Source organism: Bos grunniens, chromosome 12 (assembly GCF_055505025.1).
Source record: "Bos grunniens cultivar Pamir isolate PY7600 chromosome 12, Bosgru_T2T1.0, whole genome shotgun sequence".
NCBI classification, from domain to species: domain Eukaryota; kingdom Metazoa; phylum Chordata; class Mammalia; order Artiodactyla; family Bovidae; genus Bos; species Bos grunniens.
The window spans coordinates 83,756,244-83,777,478 of NC_141176.1; the positions used below are offsets into that span (position 1 = coordinate 83,756,244).

The following is a 21,235-nucleotide window of genomic DNA, read 5'->3' on the forward strand; positions in this document are numbered from 1 at the left end:
ACTTCTGTGCTATTTGTTTGCCGGCGCTGTTTTGATCTCCATCTGCATTGTGGGCATCTCGGTGTTCAAGCCAGGAGCTGTGTTATACAAATGATCGTTTTCACACTTCTCAATGTGGCCACAAGAATGTTCTTTTCTCCTTTTTTTTTCCCCCCTCAAAAAGGCTGTTAAGTGGAGCCACTTGTGACTGAGGTAAATGATTGCCTTTGTGTTTTGATGTTCTGGGCTGGACACTGCTGAGCCCCGTGTTTTTTATCTGAGACGCACTGTCTCCACCTATTATCTTAATGGAGACAGGAGTGACTGGGCCCATCCCAGCCAACAACAACCAGGAGGGGCTGGAGGTACTCGGGTTGGGGTTGGAGAATGTCTGTTAATAGAAAGTGAGAGGCAAGCAGGGGAGGTCACAAGGAGGGTGACGTCACACACAGGCAAGGCATTACTGTTGATGATGGCGTTTGCTACAACTGACATGCCCAGGGACTTCTTACAACAGCTCTGTGCTGTACTGGTCTCTGGCTTTCAAGCAACAAAGCAACGTAAGTAAAAAAAAAAAAGGAATTTACCATAAAAGTGTTAGGGGACACACACTGACTGAAACCATCCACCCTGGCCAGGCACCATCGTAACTATTTGCATGAGTTGTTTTAGACAGGAGGTCCTGATGAGGAACACGGAACTAATAAGCCACCACCAACCAGAAGAGTTCAGGAAAGGTTAAAAGGAGACACGGCATGTCCGACCACCTCCCAGAATCCTTCTCGCTGGCATCCATCTTGGCTGAACAAGCTGTGCACCAACAGGAAGGACTCTGAGTCAGAATGATTGGCTGAAGACAACCTGGAAACTAATCCCATCACCATGAAACCCGAGACTATGAACCACATGGCAGAGCTGTTCTCCTGGGTTCCCTTACCCTACTGCTCTCCACCCGGGCACCCTTTCCCAATAAAATCTCTTGCTTTGTTAGCACATGCATCTCCTTGGACAATTCATTTCCGAGTGTTAGACAAGTGCCCAGTTTTGGGCCCTGGAAGAGGTCCCCCTTCCTGCAACAAGAGCACAGGGTTAAACTAACTAAACAAGGAGGCCATAAGCCTGAGATGGCTCTAATGCTGTGTGTGGTGATCTAGTAAGCAAACCAAAATTGACGAAGCCTGTAAACGCCTCAACATTACAAAAGCAAAACCTAAGGACAAACCGACATCACTGACTGGATGCATGTGAGTTTGAGCAAGCTCCAGGAGTTGGTGATGGACAGGGAACTAAAGCCTAGTGTGCTTTAGTGGGGTGCTGGGACCCCGTGGTGTGCTGCAGTCCATGGGGTCGCAAAGAGTCGGACACGACTGAGTGACTGAACTGAACAACTGAAGGACAATCAGTCACAGACAGTTGTGTGTGCTCACACAACTCAGTTGTGTTGTCACTCAGTTGTGCTGACTCTTTGTGACCCTGTGGACTGCAGCCTGCCAGGCTCCTCTGTCCATAGGATTCTTCAGGCAAGAATACTGGAGTGGGTTACTGTTTCCTTCTTAGGAGATCTTCCCAACCCAGGGATCGAAGCTGCCTCTCCTGTGTCTCCTGCATTGGCAGGCAGGTTCTTTACCACCAAGCCACCTGGAAAGCCCCACAGACAGCCAAGTAGGCTTTAAACTCCAGCCAATCAGTCATTTCCTTGCTTTGCTGCTGCCCCAGCTCCTGACAAGACCACTGGACCCTCCTAACCAGGTTGGTGCTGCCTGAAATGATTTTTGCTCTTATAATCTCTTAAAAAATGTTAATATACATCAGTTTATCTTTTAACCACAGTCAGGGATATGTTGTAGAACTTAAGGTCAGGGATCGGCTGGGATTCAGAGACGATCATAGCAGGAAGCAGGACTCCTGCTTTAATCCCAGGGGATGTTCTTATCCATCTCTTGGTCTCTGTTCCGCTGTGGTTTGTCTTCATTTTTTCCCCTGGGTTGATCGGCTCTCCCTGCTGCTCTGTCTATGGGGCAAATAGAGCCAAGGCCACTGAAATCTCCCAAGTACAGATCCAGTCTCTATTGTTCCTTGGCCCTCTCGAATCAGAATTCTCAGAGAGGGGACCCTGGCCCTGCCTACCCGTAGTCCGGCCATCTGTGGCCCAGGTTGAGGGGCTGTGAGAATGTATATGCGTGTGTGCCCATGTGTACTTGGCAGCAGGCCAGGCTGACAAGTACCACCATGGGCCAGTGGGGACAGTTGATGACCCACACCAGGTGCCCTTGTCTCTCTGTTTCTGGTTCTTTTTGGGGTGACTCCACTAGGGATTTTCCTAAGCAGGAAGAGGATCATGAGAAGCAGGACCATGATGGTGAGGTCTGGGTGACACATATCTTTTTAAAGCAAAGGGAACTCAAACTATTTTTTTCCAAACAAGTCACTTAAGAGGGTGTTAGTGTAACTGATCTGGTACACAGAGTTGACAAGCTAGCAGGGAGCAGAAAAAAGTTGTGATCTGTCAGACTGAGCCCAAGATGCTTCTGAGAGCTAGATCGAAGTCCGTTCAGCATTTCTGCATCTATAGAACAGAAAGATTTGGTCAGAGAGCCCTCTAGAATTAGACCCATCTTAGACTGAGTGGTCCGCATAAGGCAGCCTTTATTACAGCAATAATGAAAAACGTGAAGGCAGGGCCACGATTCTATCTGTGGCTCCTTGCAGTTTCCCAACGTTTAGCTTCTGCTTTGTCCTGTTATTTCAAACTCTCTTCTCCCTCTTTTTCTCCCAGTTTGTTGCAATGAAGTTGCCTGTTTTATGACTTCTGCACCATATTTTCTTGTCGTTCTCCAAAGCTGCAAACATTTTCTTAAAGCTGTGTGATCAAAAGCCGAGGAAGGAAAAAGCTGCAACTGAGAAGTTATAATTATTGCTACTATGACATGAATTATCAGAAAATAATCAAAACATAAATTTCTGTCTCAGCCAAGAAACAAGGTGAAATTAGAAACCACAATGGTGCCAGTGTTCATTTGGGAACATGGAGTTAATGTCATTTTCACTGTTCTAAATCCTGAGTGCCATTGTCATGGAAGATGCCTAGAGGTTGCCAAGGAAATACAAACAAAAGGGGCCTGGCTGTCCATGGAATTTGGTTTCTGTGTAGATTTCATGTCTGGCTTTCTCTCTGATGGTCCTATAGCACTTTGTCTCTTTAGTGCCACGGTGTATTAAGCATTAAAGCCATGTGTCATCATGTCTTATTTTCCCTGATAGACTGTAAGGTCCTTGAAGGCAGGATATGTGCCAAAGTACACAATGTATGACCATATAATTAGGAGTTGGCTTACTTTTTTCTCTCCTGTTTCCTCTATTCAGATGCTGTCAGTATTTGTGAGGGAATCTATCACACAACACCCTCTTCTCCATCTGAGTTTTGGATCCACTGGAACATAAGATACAAAGAGTTCCAGTGGGAAAATGCGAGCAACACCTTCATCACCAAAGGAGGCTGGGATGTGGACTGGAGGGTGTAGGTTGCTGTCTGTGCCCAGATGGGTGGGCGCCTGCTTTTCCCTAGGTTGAGCCCTTGGACAGCCCTCTTGGGGGGGCAAGTCAGAGCCTTCAGGCTGTCTACACTCGACTAGAGGCTGTTTCTGTGAGCCACGTGGAGAAGAAAGAAGGCAAATCCCCCTCTGTGGGCAGATGTCCTCTGCCCACATCTTTGAGTTTAGCTTTGAGTTCAGCTCCACACAGTGGAGGCTTGAACCAAACCAACCAGGTAAGTCCTTCTGCCTATTCCATAGGGGTTAGTAATAGATTGGGCTTCCCTTGTGACTCAGCTGGTAGAGAATCTGCCTGCAATGTGGGAGACCTGGGTTCGATCCCTGGGTTGGGAAGATCCCCTGGAGAAGGGAAAGGCTACCCATTTCAGTATGCTGGCCTAGAGAATTCTGTGGACAGTATAGTCCCTGGAGTTGCAAAGAGTTGGACACGACTGAGCGACTTTCACTTTCACTTTAGGAGTAGACCAGGAGGCCTGGAGAGCTTGCAGTATGGTTTACTGGTGGAAACCAGAGGGGGGAAAGCACAGTCTCCCCCACTAGACTGTGAGCCCCACAAGTACAGTAGCCAAGGCCGTCCAGTCACCTCTGAAATGGAGAGGCTTCCTTTGCCCAAGAGAATCCTTCCAAACCTCCAGGAGATGTTAAACCAACTCCTATGGTCTCATCCTGGGAGAATGCAGAGAAGACAATGAAATGCAGCCTGGGTTCAGTTCAAGCTGCCCCTGTCACTGGTCATGGTGAATGCTCTTCCTATTTGTCCATGATGCTGGCCCTGTATGAGTCAGGAAATCCTGGCTGAGGGTCCCGTGATGAGTGTGCTGCTGAGGGGGCAGTTTCTCTGTCTATCTCCTCATACTGGATGTGTTTGAAATAGGCTGCCCTGGGCTGATTTGTGTTCCCTAGAAAGACATGTTGAAGTCCTCATCTCCTGTGCCTCAGAATGGGAACTTCTTTGGAAGTAGGGTCATTGCAAATGTAACTAGCTGCATGAGATGGTGCTGGAGTAGTGTAGTAGTTAGTCAGGTCAGTCACTCAGTCGTGTCCGATTCTTTGTGACCCCGTGGACTGCAGCACTCCAGGCTTCCCTGTCCATCACCAACTCCTGGAGCTTACTCAAACTCATGTCCATCTAGTCGGTGATGCCATCCAACCATCTCATCCTCTGTCATCCCCTTCTCCTCCCACCCTCAATCTTTCCCAGCCTTAGGATCTTTTCTAATGAGTCAGCTCTTCACATCAGGTAGCCAAAGTATTGCAGTTTCAGCTTCAACATCAGTCCTTCCAATGAATATTCAGGACTGATTTCCTTTAGGATGGACTGGTTGGATCTCCTTGCAGCCCAAGGGACTCTCAAGAGTCTTCTCCAACACCACAGTTCAAAAGCATCAATTCTTTGGCCCTCAGCTTTCTTAACAGTCCAACTCTCACATCCATACAGGACTACTGAAAAAACCATGTGTGCTGGTACTTAATCAGCTATTTAATCTACTTCTTAAACCGGTAGTAGATAGTACTTAATCTAATGTGACTGGTGTTCTTATAAAAAGATGGAGTGAAGACACACAGGGAGAAGGCCATGTGATGCTGGAGGCAGAGTTTAGAGGGGTACACCTGTGAGCCAGGGAAAGCTAAGGGTTAACAGCCCCCACAAGAACCCAGCTGAGGCCAAGAAGGATTCTACCCAGAGCTGCAGAGGGACCTTGCATCTTAGACTTGAGACATTGATTTTAGACTTCCAGCCTGTGAGATCATACATCTCTGTTGTTAGCCAATCAGCTTGCGGTACTTCGTTATGGCAGCTGTAGGAAATGAACACAGAAGTGTTCTCTTTTTTGAGATTCTTAAGGTCTACACTCTCCAGAGCCTCTTAACGATCCGCTTTCACAAGTCAGGAGACTCAAGAGTCAGAGAGATTCAGTGTTCTTCTCAAATATATTTGAACCTGAATTCATCTGAACCACAGCCTGTGTGCCATTCACTCTCTGTGCCCCTGGGGAGCTTGACAACAAGTGGCTTTAGGCTCACTTTGACAAGCTTCTGTGGGGAAGGCAGTGCACACAGCCACAGCAGCTTCTTCTCTCATCTTGTCTTTAGTGGACACCTGAAACCCACACATGTGTGATGATTTTCTCCCGAGGACCCCATTAGTGGATCCAGCCATCAAGCGTGCTTTTGTAGGGTCGTTGTGGTAAGTGATGTCAAGCTACTCACTAGCCAGGCTAGGCATGCTCTGTGCCGCCATCTGCAATGGAGATGGGAGAGGCTGTTGGCAGAAGCCTCAGGCTCTGGGGCTGCTAAGATTTGGCCTTCTGTTCCGGAACTGAACCTTCCTTGAAAAGAGCAATTCCATTCTCCACACAGGCTTATGACACCAGCTGGGTAGTTACCCAGCACCTCTGGTTCCTGCTCCACAGAGGTGAAGGGGAAGGGTTGGGTTTGGCTGAGACCAGGAGCCCTTCCCTTGGTGCCTGTGGATGTTACAGTGATGCTCTGGTGTTCTTGGCAAGGGCCATGTGGGAGAGAAGGCATAATTCCTTACTCAGTTTCTGGCCTTGCAAATTCAGCCAGAGTTGGAATGGAAGGAAAGGCTGGCTGTTTCTCATGTGCTTTTCCCTGTACGAATTTGCCATAGCCGCGGTAACTAGGTACCACAGACAGGGTGCTTCAACAAGGGAGATGTGGAGCCTCACCATTCTGGAGGTGGGAGGCCTGAGGCCCAGGTGTCAGCAGGGTTGGCTTCCTCTCTCCTTCTTCAGCCTGTGTTCTCACGTGGTCTTCCCTCTGGCAAGTCTGTGTCCTAATTTCCTCTTCTTATAAGGACACCTGTCATATTGGATCAGGGTCCAGCCCCATGCCCTCAATTTAATTTAATCACCTTTTTAAAAGCCCTATTTCCAAATAGATTCCGAGGCACTGGGGCTTAGGACTTCAACTTGGGGATTTTAGGGGGACTCAGTTCAGGCCCTAACACCTCCCATGACCAAGGAGGACTCCTTGAGGGCAAGGACTGCATGGCACACCCTGGGATACCTCCAGAGCCTAATGTAGAGCCTGGTCCCAAGTCAATGCTCAGCCCTTTTGTTGAATGAATGTGCTTTGATTCCTATGTGCTCAGTCATATCCGACTCTTTGTGACCCCCTGGACTGTAGCCCGTCAGGCTCCTCTGTCCGTGGGATTTCCCAGGCAAGAATACGGGAGTGGGTTGCCATTCCCTTCTCCATTGATTCCTATAGGGGAAAACAAAACAAAAAACCAGAAACAAATCTGGTGTTTGCTCCTGCGCTTGCTGTCCGCCAGCAGCCCCCGGTCCCAAACTGAAACCTGGATCACGTGTTGAAAATGTACATACGGAAGCTGGGGTTAAACAGGGAAAAGAATCAGACCAGATGGGCCAGATGGGAAAGGTACACGAGCGCGCAACGGTAACAGTAATGGCATATGGCCTGTTGCTGTTCTCAGCGTAGCTCTCTTATCTCTGTATTGTTGCAAAATGGGAATATGCCTATGGATGTGTGAGGAGTCTTGTTTCATAGTCAAGATCGTGAGGTGGTGGAAAACAAAGAGAGAAAGAAGACATATTCCCCACCTGGGGCTTGCTGTGTGCAAACAGCCCCAGGCGAGCTGAGCCGCTCCAGGCTTTAACTCATCTCTCTTGCTTTGTTCTTCTTACCCCCTGGCTGGTTGCTCCAATCCAGCCAGCTCTACAGCGTTTCCAGGCCGACCTGTGGCTATCTCATTTTCAGAACAGCAAACTGCTTGCATGTTTGAATTAATTTTGCCCCAAATAGATTAGAAGTAGTTGCAGATATGTTCAACATTATTTTTGAAAATACACTGATGCCTACAAGAAAGAAAGGAGTCTTCTATTCATTTGAATTTCTTCCTTTATTTATTCATGCATGTATTTGATTTATTGAGAGCCTTATTGTTGTTTTTAGTTGCTCAGTCGTGTCTGACTCTTTGCGACCCCATGGACTGTAGCCCGCCAGGCTCTTCTGTCCATGGGATTCTCCAGGCAAGAATAGTGGAGCAGGTTGCCATGCCCTCCTCCAGGGGATCTTCCCATCCCAGGGGTTGAACCCAGGTCTCCCGAATTGCAGACAGATTCTTTACCATCTGAGCCACCAGGGAAGCCTGCCCAATCAGAAGCCTACTCTGTGCCAAATACAGAGTTAGGCACCATATGTCTAGAAGATTTTTCCTCCTGGGAACGTGGTGTCCTCACTTCCTTTCCTTGCTTTCCCTTCTGTCCAGAAGCAGAAGAGTTGACTTTGTAAACTCTAAGTCAGTGCTGCCTATACTTTTCTGTGGGTGAGCTTCCCGTGGGAGCTTATTACAAATGCAGAGATTCCTGAGGTCCTGATTCAGTGGGTGCGGTGTAGCCCCTAGGAAGCTGGGTTTCTGACGAATCCCGCAGAGGTTCCCATACAGGTGGTCCCTGTATGAAGCCCTCTGAGCAGCCCTGCTGCCAGGCTGGCAGCGCAGGTTGAGATGCCATCTGCATTGGCACATTGCTCTCTACACTGAAGGTGCAGCCTGGGATACAATAGTGTTGGGTGGGACCTGCGGGGGGTTCCAGGGGGCTGGGGTGTCTGTGGGTTGGAGAAGGGGGTGGGTGGGGAAAAGGAAAGGAGCCTCCCTCAGCTGGGAGTTAGCTCCCTGTCCGTTTCCTCCGGGAAGCCTCAGGCTGCCAGGGCACAGCCATACATTCCTCTGTCAGCTTTACTTGACTCTAAGCACCTTGCCAGAGTCCAGAATTCTGTGGTTTTCCTTACTAGTGAAATCTGACTTTCAGCTTGTGAAAATATAATCAAACTGCACGGCCCTTTGACTTGGGCCTTAGAGCAGCTTCTTAGCGGTTGATACTAACTCTTCGGTGATATGATCCGAGATGCACCTGGAATTCCCACTGAGGGGTTTTCTTCGCTGCTCTGAGAAGCAAGCATTTTCACACCCATTATTTCCAGCTTAATCTAAACTGTTTGTTGTGGAGGGAAACGGCTGTTGCTTATTATGCTGAGAGGTCTTTTGTTGAGATCTGAGGCTTCTGTGTTTATAGAATGAATATTCTAGCTCAGATGGACAGTGATTTTCGTCCTCTTGCTAGATTGAAAACTAAATAGGAAATAAATCCTTGATGACTAATGGGGAACCACACCACCTATGGCAACTCACTTTAGCATATAAATTTGTTTTCTTTTACCTTCGACATAAAAATCCTTTGTAAGTGTCCCTTGGGAGTATCCAGAATTGCACGTCTGATCTTTTATTCGCCAATCACTCCTGAAAATACCCAAATACCCTGCAATTTCAGTGCTGTCTGGAGCAGTTACTGTCCATATTCTGTGTAAAGGTCTAATGGAGGAAGAGGAATAAATATTATGCCAATTATTTCTATGAGCTTTTATTTTAAGCGGCAAAGCCCAAGATTTCTACGGAGATGCAAATATATCAAACTGTATTTTTTATGGTTACATCTAAACTGGGCAATAAGAACATATCAATAAACTTCAACTACACTCAGGAAAATACTAAAAGGGAAGCTCTCGTGATACTCAATAAAGTCGACGGGCACATTAGAGATGTATAGAGCAGTAACATCCATCTGGTATTTTTCGGTGACTTCTAGTCAATTACTGCATTTCATCATGTGTAATCCTCTTTTATCTCCAGTTCCTGCTGGTGTGGCAATTCTCTCTCTGCTACATCTGTGGCTGTATTGTGAATTTTTATTGCAATTGGAGTCAGAGCACCCCTTAACGCCCCCTGGATGTTGTTGAACTGTGTGTGTTAGAGATTTAATTGCAAGGTGGTCCAAAATATGTATCATGGGGTGGCAAAGAGTCGGATACAACTGAGCGACTGAACTGAACTGAGGAAATATGTAACGGAGAAGGCAATGGCAACCCACTCCAGTACTCTTGCCTGGAAAATCCCATGGGCGGAGGAGCCTGGTAGGCTGAAGTCCATGGGGTCGCGAAGAGTCAGACACGACTCAGCAAGTTCACTTTCCCTTTTCACTTTCATGCATTGGAGAAGGAATTGGCAACCCACTCCAGTGTTCTTGCCTGGAGAATCCCAGGGATGGGGGAGCCTGGTGGGCTGCAGTCTATGGGGTCGCACAGAGTCGGATGCGACTGAAGTGACTGAGCAGCAGCAGCAGCAGCAGGAAATATCTAAAATGATTGGCAGCATATTAAAAAAAGTGGGCATGCTTTGAAATAAAAGATTGTGTTTCAGGCAAAGTATGAATTTCACCATAGCTTGTTTGCAGTGTTGTTTTTAGAGGGCAAAAAGTAAACAACAGAAAACAACAAAGAAGCAGAAACAACCCTGTCCAGTGGTGATCTTTTGGAAAGGACATTTTATATGTATGCTTTATGTATGTGTGTGAAATGTTTTATGTGTGTAAGAACATGTACATGTGTACAAATATTAAATGTGTAAGTCCATTTGTATAAATGTGATAAAAGAGTTCATATTTTGGAAAGTTGATTGCATTTTAAACTGTTTTTTAGAGCAGTTTTACATTTACAGCGAAATGGAGAGGGAGATACAGTCTAGGATTCTGCATTGCATTTAATCATCACGTCCCCGAGCCTCCTCCATCTCTGACAGTTTCTGACTTTCCTTTGTTTTTTTCAGGATCTTGGCAGTTTGAGGGGTACTAGCGGGCAGGAATCCCTCAGAAGAAATGGAGTGGCCATCATGGTCAACAAAAGAGTCCAAAATGCAGTACTTGGATGCAATCTCAAAAATGACAGAATGGTCTCTGTTCGTTTCCAAGGCAAACCATTTAATATCACAGTAATCCAAGTCTGTGCCCCAACCAGTAACACTGAAGAAGCTGAAGTTGAACAGTTCTATGAAGACCTACAAGACCTTTTAGAACTAACACCCAAAAAAGATGTCGTTTTCATTATAGGGGACTGGAATGCAAAGGTAGGAAGTCAAGAAACACCTGGAGTAACAGGCAAATTTTGCCTTGGAATATGGAATGAAGCAGGGCAAAGACGAATAGAGTTTTGCCAAGAAAATGCACTGGTCATAACAAACACCCTCTTCCAACAACACAAGAGAAGACTCTACACATGGACATCACCAGATGGTCAACACCAAAATCAGATTGATTATATTCTTTGCAGCCAAAGATGGAGAAGCTCTATACACTCAGCAAAAACAAGACCAGAAGTTGACTGTGGCTCAGATCATGAACTCCTTATTGCCAAATTCAGACTTAAATTGAAGAAAGTGGAGAAAACCACTAGACCATTCAGGTATGACCTAAATCAAATCCCTTATGATTATACAGTGGAAATGAGAAATAGATTTAAGGGCCTAGATGAGGTTCGTGACATTGTACAGGAGAGAGGGATCAAGAGCATTCCCATAGAAAAGAAATGCAAAAAAGCAAAATGGCTATCTGGGGAGGCCTTACAAATAGCTGTGAAAAGAAGAGAAGCGAAAAGCAAAGGAGAAAAGGAAATATATAAACATCTGAATGCAGAGTTCCAAAGAATAGCAAGAAGAGATAAGAAAGCCTTCTTCAGCGATAAATGCAAAGAAATAGAGAAAAACAACAGAATGGGAAAGACTAGGGATCTCTTCAAGAAAATCAGAGATACCAAAGGAACATTTCATGCAAAGATGGGCTTGATAAAAGACAGAAATGGTATGAACCTAACAGAAGCAGAAGATATTAAGAAGAGATGGCAAGAATACACAGAAGAACTGTACAAAAAAGATCTTCACAACCCAGATAATCACAATGGTGTGATCACTGACCTAGAGCCAGACATCCTGGAATGTGAAGTCAAGTGGGCCTTAGAAAGCATCACTATGAACAAACCTAGTGGAGGTGATGGAATTCCAGTTGAACTATTCCAAATCCTGAAAGATGCTGCTGTGAAAGTGCTGCACTCAATATGCCAGCAAATTTGGAAAACTCAGCAGTGGCCACAGAACTGGAAATGGTCAGTTTTCATTCCAATCCCAAAGAAAGGCAATTCCAAAGAATGCTCAAACTACCGCACAGTTGCACTCATCTCACACGCTAGTAAAGTAATTTTCAAAATTCTCCAAGCCAGGCTTCAGCAATACGTGAACCGTGAACTTCCTGATGTTCAAGCTGGTTTTAGAAAAGGCAGAGGAACCAGAGATCAAATTGCCAACATCCGCTGGATCATGGAAAAAGCAAGAGAGTTCCAAAAAGGAACCTATTTCTGCTTTATTGACTATGCCAAAGACTTTGACTGTGTGGATCACAATAAACTGTGGAAAATTCTGAAAGAGATGGGAATACCAGACCACCTGACCTGCCTCCTGAGAAATTTGTATGCAGATCAGGAAGCAACAGTTAGAACTGGACATGGAACAACAGACTGGTTCCAAATAGGAAAAGGAGTACGTCAAGGCTATATATTGTCACCCTGCTTATTTAACTTATATGCAGAGTACATCATGAGAAACGCTGGACTGGAAGAAACACAAGCTGGAATCAAGATTGCCAGAAGAAATATCAATAACCTCAGATATGCAGATGACACCACCCTTATGGCAGAAAGTGAAGAGGAACTCAAAAGCCTCTTGATGAAAGTGAAAGGGGAGAGTGAAAAAGTTGGCTTAAAGCTCAACATTCAGAAAACGAAGATCATGGCATCCGGTCCCACCACTTCATGGCAAATAGATGGGGAAACAGTGGAAACAGTGTCAGACCTAATTTTGGGGGGCTCCAAAATCACTGCAGATGGTGATTGCAGCCATGAAATTAAAAGACGCTTACTCCTTGGAAGGAAAGTTATGACCAACCTAGATAGCATATTCAAAAGCAGAGACATTACTTTGCCAACAAAGGTCCATCTAGTCAAGGCTATGGTTTTTCCAGTGGTCATGTATGGATGTGAGAGTTGGACTGTGAAGAAGGCTGAGTGCCAAAGAATTGATGCTTTTGAACTGTGGTGTTGGAGAAGACTCTTGAGACTTGAGACTTGGACTGCAAGGAGATCCAACCAGTCCATTCTGAAGGAGATCAGCCCTGGGATTTCTTTGGAAGGAATGATGCTAAAGCTGAAACTCCAGTACTTTGGCCACCTCATGCAAAAGTTGACTCATTGGAAAGACTTTGATGCTGGGAGGGATTGGGGGCAGGAGGAGAAGGGGACGACAGAGGATGAGATGGCTGGATGGCATCACTGACTCGATGGAAGTGAGTCTCAGTGAACTCCGGGAGTTGGTGATGGACAGGGAGGCCTGGTGTGCTGCGATTCATGGGATCGCAAAGGGTCGGACACGACTGAGCGACTGATCTGATCTGATCTGAGTCAGGTATTCGGAGAAGGCAATGGCATCCCACTCCAGTACTCTTGCCTGGAATATCCCATGGATAGAGGAGCCTGGTAGGCTGCAGTCCATGGGGTCACATAGAGTCAGACACGACTGAGCGACTTCACTTTCACTTTTCACTTTTATGCCATGGAGAAAGAAATGGCAACCCACTCCAGTGTTCTTGCTTGGAGAATCCCAGGGACGGGGGAGCCTGGTGGGCTGCCATCTATGGGGTCGCACAGAGTCGGACACGACTGAAGTGACTTAGCAGCAGCAGCATTTTGTAGATGGTCCCTCAAAAGCATCAATTCTTCTTGGCTTTGTCTGATTCTTTTTATCTCACGGTATAACTGGGGTGCTTTTGGTTTTGGGGAGGGGGACAGCAGAGGAGTGGTGTCCCTCTCACCACATCAGATCAAGGGGACATGTCACTTGCTACCAACGTGACTTCTCACAGCGGGTGTCAACCTTCATCCCCTGGCTCAGGCGGTGTTTGCCAGGATTCTCCCCTGGACTTTTTCCCCCCTTTTGCTTTTCTCTATTTCTTGGAAGCAGGTCACTCAGTGCAGCCCACACTGAACTTCCTGGAGGGGGGAATATCTATATAAGTTATTTAGGATTCTTCTATGTGGCAAATCTGTCTCTTCTTCCCCATTTATTTAGTCGATTATTTCTATCAGTATGGATTCATGCATATATATTTTATACATAGAGTTGTAATCCAACATGAAATTATTTTTTTTGCTCAAATTCTTCCAGTTTTGGCTATTGGGAGCTCTTTCAGGTTGACTCTGGTGTTCCTTTTACATAAACTCATCTTTATTTATTTATTTATTTATTTTTAGCACTTCTTGACTTCTGGCATTACAAGATGCTCCAAGCTCATCCTATATAATCCCCTTCCCATCCCTGGAATCAGCCAGTTCTTCAAGAAATCCTGGTTCCTTTCATTGGTCGGTGGCATTAGAAGCTAATAGAGCTAATAGGTATGCTTATTGCTCCTGGCATGTCACTGCTTCCAGGGCTTCCCAGCTGAGAGAGCAACAAAATATATGTGTGTATACTAATCCACGTGGGCTTCCCAGGTAGCTGAGTGCTAAAGAATCTGCCTGCCAGTGCAGGAGATGAGGGCTCCATCCCGAGTCGGGAAGATCCCCTGGAGGAGGAAATGGCAATGCCCTCTGGTATTCTTGCCTGGGAAATCTCCATGGACAGACAACCTTGGCAAGCTATAGTCCATGGGGTCATAAAGAGTGGGACACAACTTAGCAACCAAACAACAGCAACAACACTAACCTGTGAATATACATGTATCTAAAAACATTTCCATATGTATCTATCTGTAACTAAATAACCTAAACCTGAGGTCATATTAAAATGCTATTTTTAAAAGAAGATTATTATTACACATTTTTTTTTAATTACAAAATTTTTAAGCACATGAAGTTCAGTACAGTCGCTCAATCGTGTCTGACCCTTTGCGACCCCATGAATCACAGCATGCCAGGCCTCCCTGTCCATCACCAACTCCTGGAGTTCACTCAAACTCATGTCCATCAAGTCGGTGATGCCATCCAGCCGTCTCACCCTCTGTCGTCCCCTTCTCCTCTTGCCCTCAATCCCTCCCAGCATCAGAGTCTTTTCCAATGAGTCAACTCTTCGCATGAGGTGGCCAAAGTACTGGAGTTTCAGCTTTAGCATCAGTCCTTCCAAAGAACATCCAGGACTGATCTCCTTCAGAATGGACTGGTTGGATCTCCTTGCAGTCCAAGGGACTCTTGAGAGTCTTCTCCATTACCACAGTTCAAAAGCATCAGTTCTTCGGCGCTCAGCTTTCTTCACAGTCCAACTCTCACATCCATACATGACCACTGGAAAAACCATAGCCTTGACTAGATGGACCTTTGTTGGCAAAGTAATGTCTCTGCTTTTGAATATGCTATCTAGGTTGGTCATAACTTTCCTTCCAAGGAGTAAGCGTCTTTTAATTTCATGGCTGCAATAACCATCTGCAGTGATTTTGGAGCCCCCCAAAATTAGGTCTGACACTGTTTCCACTGATTCTCCATCTATTTCCCACGTAGTGATGGGACCAGATGTCATGATCTTCGTTTTCTGAATGTTGAGCTTTAAGCCAACTTTTTCACTCTCCTCTTTCACTTTCATCAAGAGGCTTTTGAGTTCCTCTTCACTTTCTGCCATAAGGGTGGTGTCATCTGCATATCTGAGGTTATTGATATTTCTTCTGGCAATCTTGATTCCAGCTGGTGCTTCTTCCAGCCCTTTGTTTCTCATGATGTACTGTCATATAAGTTAAATAAGCAGGGTGACAATATATAGCCTTGACGTACTCCTTTTCCTATTTGGAACCAGTCTGTTGTTCCATGTCCAGTTCTAACTGTTGCTTCCTGACCTGCATATAGGTTTCTCAAGAGGCAGGTCAGGTGGTCTGGTATTCCCATCTCTTTCAGAATTTTCCACAGTTTATTGTGATCTACACAGTCAAAGGCTTTGGCATAGTCAATAAAGCAGAAATAGATGTTTTTCTGGAACTCTCTTGCTTTTTCCATGATCCAGCGGATGTTGGCAATTTGATCTCTGGTTCCTCTGCCTTTTCTAAAACCAGCTTGAACATCTGGAAGTTCACAGTTCACATATTGCTGAAGCCTGGCTTGTAGAATTTTGAGCATTACTTTACTAGTGTGTGAGATGAGTGCAATTGTGCGGTAGTTTGAGCATTCTTTGGCATTGCCTTTCTTTGGGATTAGAATGAAAACTGACCATTTCCAGTTCTGTGGCCACTGCTGAGTTTTCCAAATTTGCTGGCATATTTTCCCCTGGTATCTCTAATTTTCTTGAAGAGATCTCTAGTCTTTCCCATTCTATTGTTTTCCTCTATTTCTTTGCACTGATCACTGAAGAAGGCTTTCTTATGCCTCCTTGCTATTCTTTGAAACTCTGCATTCAAATGGGTGTATTTTTCCTTTTCTCCTTTGCTTTTCACTTCTCTTCTTTTCACAGCTATCTGTAAGACCTCCTCAGACAGCCATTTTGATTTTTTGCATTTCTTTTTCCTGGGGATGGTCTTGATCCCTGTCTCCTGTACAATGTCACGAATGTCCATCTTTCATCAGGCACTCTGTCTATCAGATCTAATCCCTTGAATCTATTTGTCACTTCCACTGTATAATCATAAGGGATTTGATTTAGGTCATACCTGAATGGTCTAGTGGTTTTCCCTACTTTCTTCAATTTAAGTCTGAATTTGGCAATTAGGAGTTTATGGTCTGAGCCACAGTCAGCCTGGTCTTGTTTTTGCTGACTGCATAGAGCTTCTCCATCTTTGGCTGCAAAGAATATAATCAATCTGGTTTTGGTGTTGGCCATCTGGTGATGTCCATAGGTAGAGTCTTCTCTTGTGTCGAAGAAGGTGTTTGCTATGACCAGTGCATTCTCTTTGCAAAACTCTATTAGCCTTTGCCCTGCTTCATTCCATATTCCAAGGCCAAATTTGCCTGTTACTCCAAGTGTTTCTTGACTTCCTACTTTTGCATTCTAGTCCCCTATAATGAAAAGAACATCTTTTTTGGGTGTTAGTTCTAAAAGGTCTTGTAGATCTTCATAGAACCATTGAACTTCAGCTTCTTCAGCATTACTGGTCGGGGCATAGACTTGGATTACCGTGATGTTGAATGGTTTGCCTTGGAAATGAACAGAGATCATTCTGTTGTTTTTGAGATTGCATCCAAGTACTGCATTTAGGACTGTTTTGTTGACTATTGATGGCTACTCCATTTCTTTGAAGGGATTCTTGCCCACAGCAGTAGATATAATGGTCATCTGAGTTAAATTCACCCATTCCAGTCCATTTTAGTTCGTTGATTCCTAGAATGTCAATGTTCACTCTTGCTATCTCCTGTCTGACCACTTCCAATTTGCCTTGATTCATGGACCTAACATTCCAGGTTCCTATGCAATATTGCTCTTTACAGCATCAGACCTTGCTTCTGTCACCAGTCACATCCACAGCTGGGTATTCTTTTTGCTTTGGCTCCATCCCTTCATTCTTTCTGGAGTTATTTCTCCACTGATCTCCAGTAGCATATTGTGCACCTATTGACCCAGGGAGTTTATCTTTCAGTATCCTATCTTTTTGCCTTTGCATACTGTTCATGGGGTTCTCCAGGCAAGAATACTGGAGTGGATTGCCATGCCCTCCTCCAGGGGATCTTCCCGACCCGAGGATTGAACCCACGTCTCTTATGTCTCCTGCATGGGCAGGTGGGTTCTTTACCACTAGTGGCACTGGGAAGCCCTTATACACTGTCAAAACATATTCAGTTGAGAATCCCAGTCCTTCGTCTAATCTTTCAACACAGGGGGATCTGGACACAACAGGGGTTCTCAAAATGAGAGGCCTGGTTCTGCACCATCAGCGTTTGTGAGAAATGCAGATTCCTTGCCTTAGCCCCAGAACCTCTGAGTCACCAACTCTGAAGATGAGCCCCAAATTAACACACCTTCTGGGGGCTTCTGATGCCAACTCAACTGTGAGACCCACCGGCACACATCTGACCTCCGAAGCCTGCCTGCCTTCCTTGGTTTGGATGTCCTCAAGGCAATAGAAAATAAAAGCTTACACATGGTTCACATTTCTACTCCATTATCTCAGTGACGGTCTGTTTCATAATAAACCTCCAGGCTAAGATCATCCTGACAGTTTCCTGGGTGATTATGGCCTGAATATTTATAATTGCATTTAAGTAAAAGGCAAAAATAAGTAGCTCTCATCCTGTAAATATATTAAAAAGTGTAAAAAGTTTTTAAAAGAAGAATTCGATGGAATAAAATCAATCTGTTATGACAATATGTCATGCCTGAATTTTATGCATTAAGAGCAACATTTCACCTATATCCACCTGTGGTTTTCCAGTGCTGTGTCTATAGTGGTGGTGGTTTAGCCACTAAGTCGTGTCTGACTCTTGTGACCCCAGGGACTGTAGTCCGCCAAGCTCCTCTGTCTATACTCACAGACATACCTAGGAGGAAAGACAGTAAGGATCAGGAAAAACTGCCGATAGAGGGAAATTAATTCCACGAGACCCCTTCTCCACTCCTGAGTGGCATTCTTTTTCTGCTTCCCTTCGGATGCATTATGCCCAAATGAAAAGGCTAAAACTGCTCCCCGAGTGCATTTGCAGCAGTAAGCGGGGCATGTTGTTTGGGGAATATTTGTTTAAAAAAAAGAGCAGTATCGTGTATGCAAATTTAATTTGCAAATGGCTATCCACTGGAGAAGGAAATGGCAAGCCACTCCAATATTCTTGCCGTGAAAATCCCATGGATGGAGGAGCCTGATGGGCTATGGTCCATGAGGTCACAAGAGTTGGACACGACTTAGCGACTAAGCCACCACCACATGGACCAATTGGGGGTTTCCCAGGTGGCTCACTGGTCAAGAATCTACCTGCCAATGCAGGAGACTCGGGTTTGACCCCTGGATCCAGACAATCCCCTGGAGGAGGAAATGGCAGTCTGCTCCAGCATTCTTGCCTGAAAAATCCCAGAGGAGCCTGGTGGGCTACAGTCCATAGGATCTGAAATAACTATTATAATACATCCTGAACAAAGAGGTATGATTAATTAAAGATCTATGTACTGAAGATCCTAAAGGAAAAATAAAAAGTAGTTAATGGATAACCTGGAGTGAATCCCTCCTCTTCTGGTCCTTCAGAGACCCCACCTGAATCTCATATCCTGATTTCACTGATAGGTTATGACCATTCCTGCCTGGAGAAAGCTGACCCAATCCCCCTGCAAGCCCCAGTTCTATTTCTCTCTGCTTCTGTTGCTGAAACTTGGCCTCTGTTCACCAGCACTGAATAGAAACACAGAGACAGAGTTTTGGATGAAGTAGAAAAGAACAGCTTTACTGCTTTGCCAGGTAGAGAGGGCCACAGTGAGCTAGTGCTCTCAGAACTGTGTGTCCCACCCTGGAGGGGATAGTGAGGGGTCTTTATAGTGTCCCAGGAGCAGGGCATGATCAGCTCATGGATATTCTTCTGATTGGTTGGTGGTGAGGTCATCGAGAGTCAGCATCATCAGCCTTCTGCTTCCAACTGGTCTGGGGTCCACGTGCTTGTGGGCAGCACAACAGTGAACGTCTTCCACCTGGTAGGGGTTTCAGTAACTGCAACACCACTCAGAGGACAAGGGTCAGAATATTATCTATAGTCCTTGAAGAAGAACTAAAGATTCTTGACTTTGTTTAATGGCTTAAGTATTATTATTTTGTCTCGCTTAACTGTTTTCCTTCTTTTCTACATTTTCTCACTTTTCTGTTTGAATTTATTCTTTAATTAACGTTTTTCCTAAAGACAAAATGCAAGCAAATGACACAAATGAGGGTCTTTTCCAGGATGGCCTCATAGGGTCTTGCTCGTTACGTTTCTGCTGGAGGGTATTTTAAAAACCAGATAGAAGATAACTTTCCATCTGTGGTCTGACCTTCAGTAGAATGATCTATTTAAGTGCTTAGATGATAAAAGCTAATGCATATTCATCACTGTCATTACTGTCTCTCAGAAGATGCATGTTCACCATTGTTATTACTGTCTCTTGGCAAGCACTCATTCCGCTTTTTTCATCGGAGGCCCTGCGTTTTCAGACATGCAATGTTTCCTGTTCTCTCCTCCTTTTACATCCACTTCTCATGGTGGGTGGACTCCAGAAATTGATTTATCTACTAATTTTGATGGCAGTTCTTGGGGAGTTTAAAGTTCTTATTGCCCACTGCAAAACATTTATATGTAAACACTCAAGTGTGTAGGGAACTTACATGGGCTGGAGAGTCTGAAAGATGAAATTGGATTATTCTTTATTAAAAGCCTAGGTCCACAAGCTGATAAAGCATGGGGCAGGAAGTTTCTTTTAGAAATAATTCTAGTTTTTGAGAATGGAACTTATACAGGTGTAACTCATTTTATTACACTTTATTGTACTTTGAAGATACTGCATTTTTTGCAAATTGAAGGTTTCTGACAACCTGTGTCAAGCAAGCATGTTGGCACCATTTTCCCAACAGTATTTGCTCATTTGGTCATATTATGGTTATTTCCTACAGTATTTCAAGCTTTTCCATTATTATATTTGTTATGGTGATTTGTGAGCAGTGATTTTTGATATTACTACTGTGATTCACTGAAGGCTTGGATTACGGCTAGCATTTTTTAGCGATAAAGTAATTTTTAGTTAAGGTATGTACATTTTTTAAGATGTAATGCTTTTGCATTCTAAATGGGATACAGGATAGTATGAACATAACTTTCATTGGCACTGGGAAACCAAAAAATTCAGGTAACTTGCTTTATTGTGACATTTAGTTTATTGCAGTGGTCTGGAACCAGACATGCATTCTTTCTGAGGTATACCTGTATAAATTTAGAGACTAATTATAGGCTGATGTGAGCTATGGGCCTGATATGATTTTAGGCTTGGGAAGGAAAATATAGCCCAGGGTTTGGCGTAGGCAGCCATGGATTTGAATCTTAGCTAAGCTGCTTACTAGCTGTTTTACCACAGACTTGGTCCTTAGTCATTTTCAAATTCACTTTTGGCATCTAAAAACCAAGGATATTTCTCTCCATTTTACAGATTTGTTTCAAGAATTAAATGGGATATAAAGAAACTAGCAATGTGTTAGGTGCAGAGTAGGTGCTATGGCAAACCTGATTTTTTCCTCTTTAGTGGAGAGAAATAAGACTTTTACTAGACATTAAGCACAGCTTCCCAGGTGGCTCAGAGATAAAGAATCCACCTGCAGTGCAGGAGACCCAGGAGACTTGGGTTCGATCCCTGGGTTGGAAAGATCCCCTGGAGGAGGAAATAGCAACCCACTGCAATATTCTTGCCTGGGACATCCCATGGACAGAGGAGCCTGGTGGGCTACAGTCCATGAAGTCGCAAAGAGTCGGACATGACTGAGCAACTGAGCCCAAGCGTGGGATTCATGGCATCTTTCCTGCTTTTTCACAATGTGATAGCATTGCTTACAAGGGAAAGTGTGCATAGAAATGATATAGTCATTGCGGATTGATTTATTTTATGGGAACCTAGTAAGCCTGAGACCTGTTTCCAGTGGTTCTTAAAGTTGTGGACCAGGATCTTAATCTCAGTTATGAAGGTGGGTGAGAGAGAAATGAGTCCCCCTCCTCCTCTCCTTGCTCAGTCCCCCTCCCCTCCCTTCCTTCACAGCATACACTTAGGGGGATCTGTGTTATCATATCTGTTAAAAGGAAGCCAGCCTCAGCATCTCTCACCACTCTGAATTGAGACTCTGGGTGAGTCCCTTAATTCTTTAAAAATGAAGAGTTTGACTTCC

General features: G+C 44.8%; 1 long non-coding RNA gene across 1 annotated transcript in view; it reads left to right on the forward strand.

The window, feature by feature from the left end:
• LOC147362013 (uncharacterized) overlaps positions 1-10,941 on the forward strand; it is a 137,079-nt gene extending 126,138 nt beyond the window's left edge. The window contains exon 4 of the long non-coding RNA XR_015138443.1: positions 10,177-10,941. This is a non-coding gene — a long non-coding RNA (uncharacterized LOC147362013). The remainder of the gene's footprint in view (positions 1-10,176) is intronic.
• Positions 10,942-21,235: the final 10,294 nt, after the last annotated feature.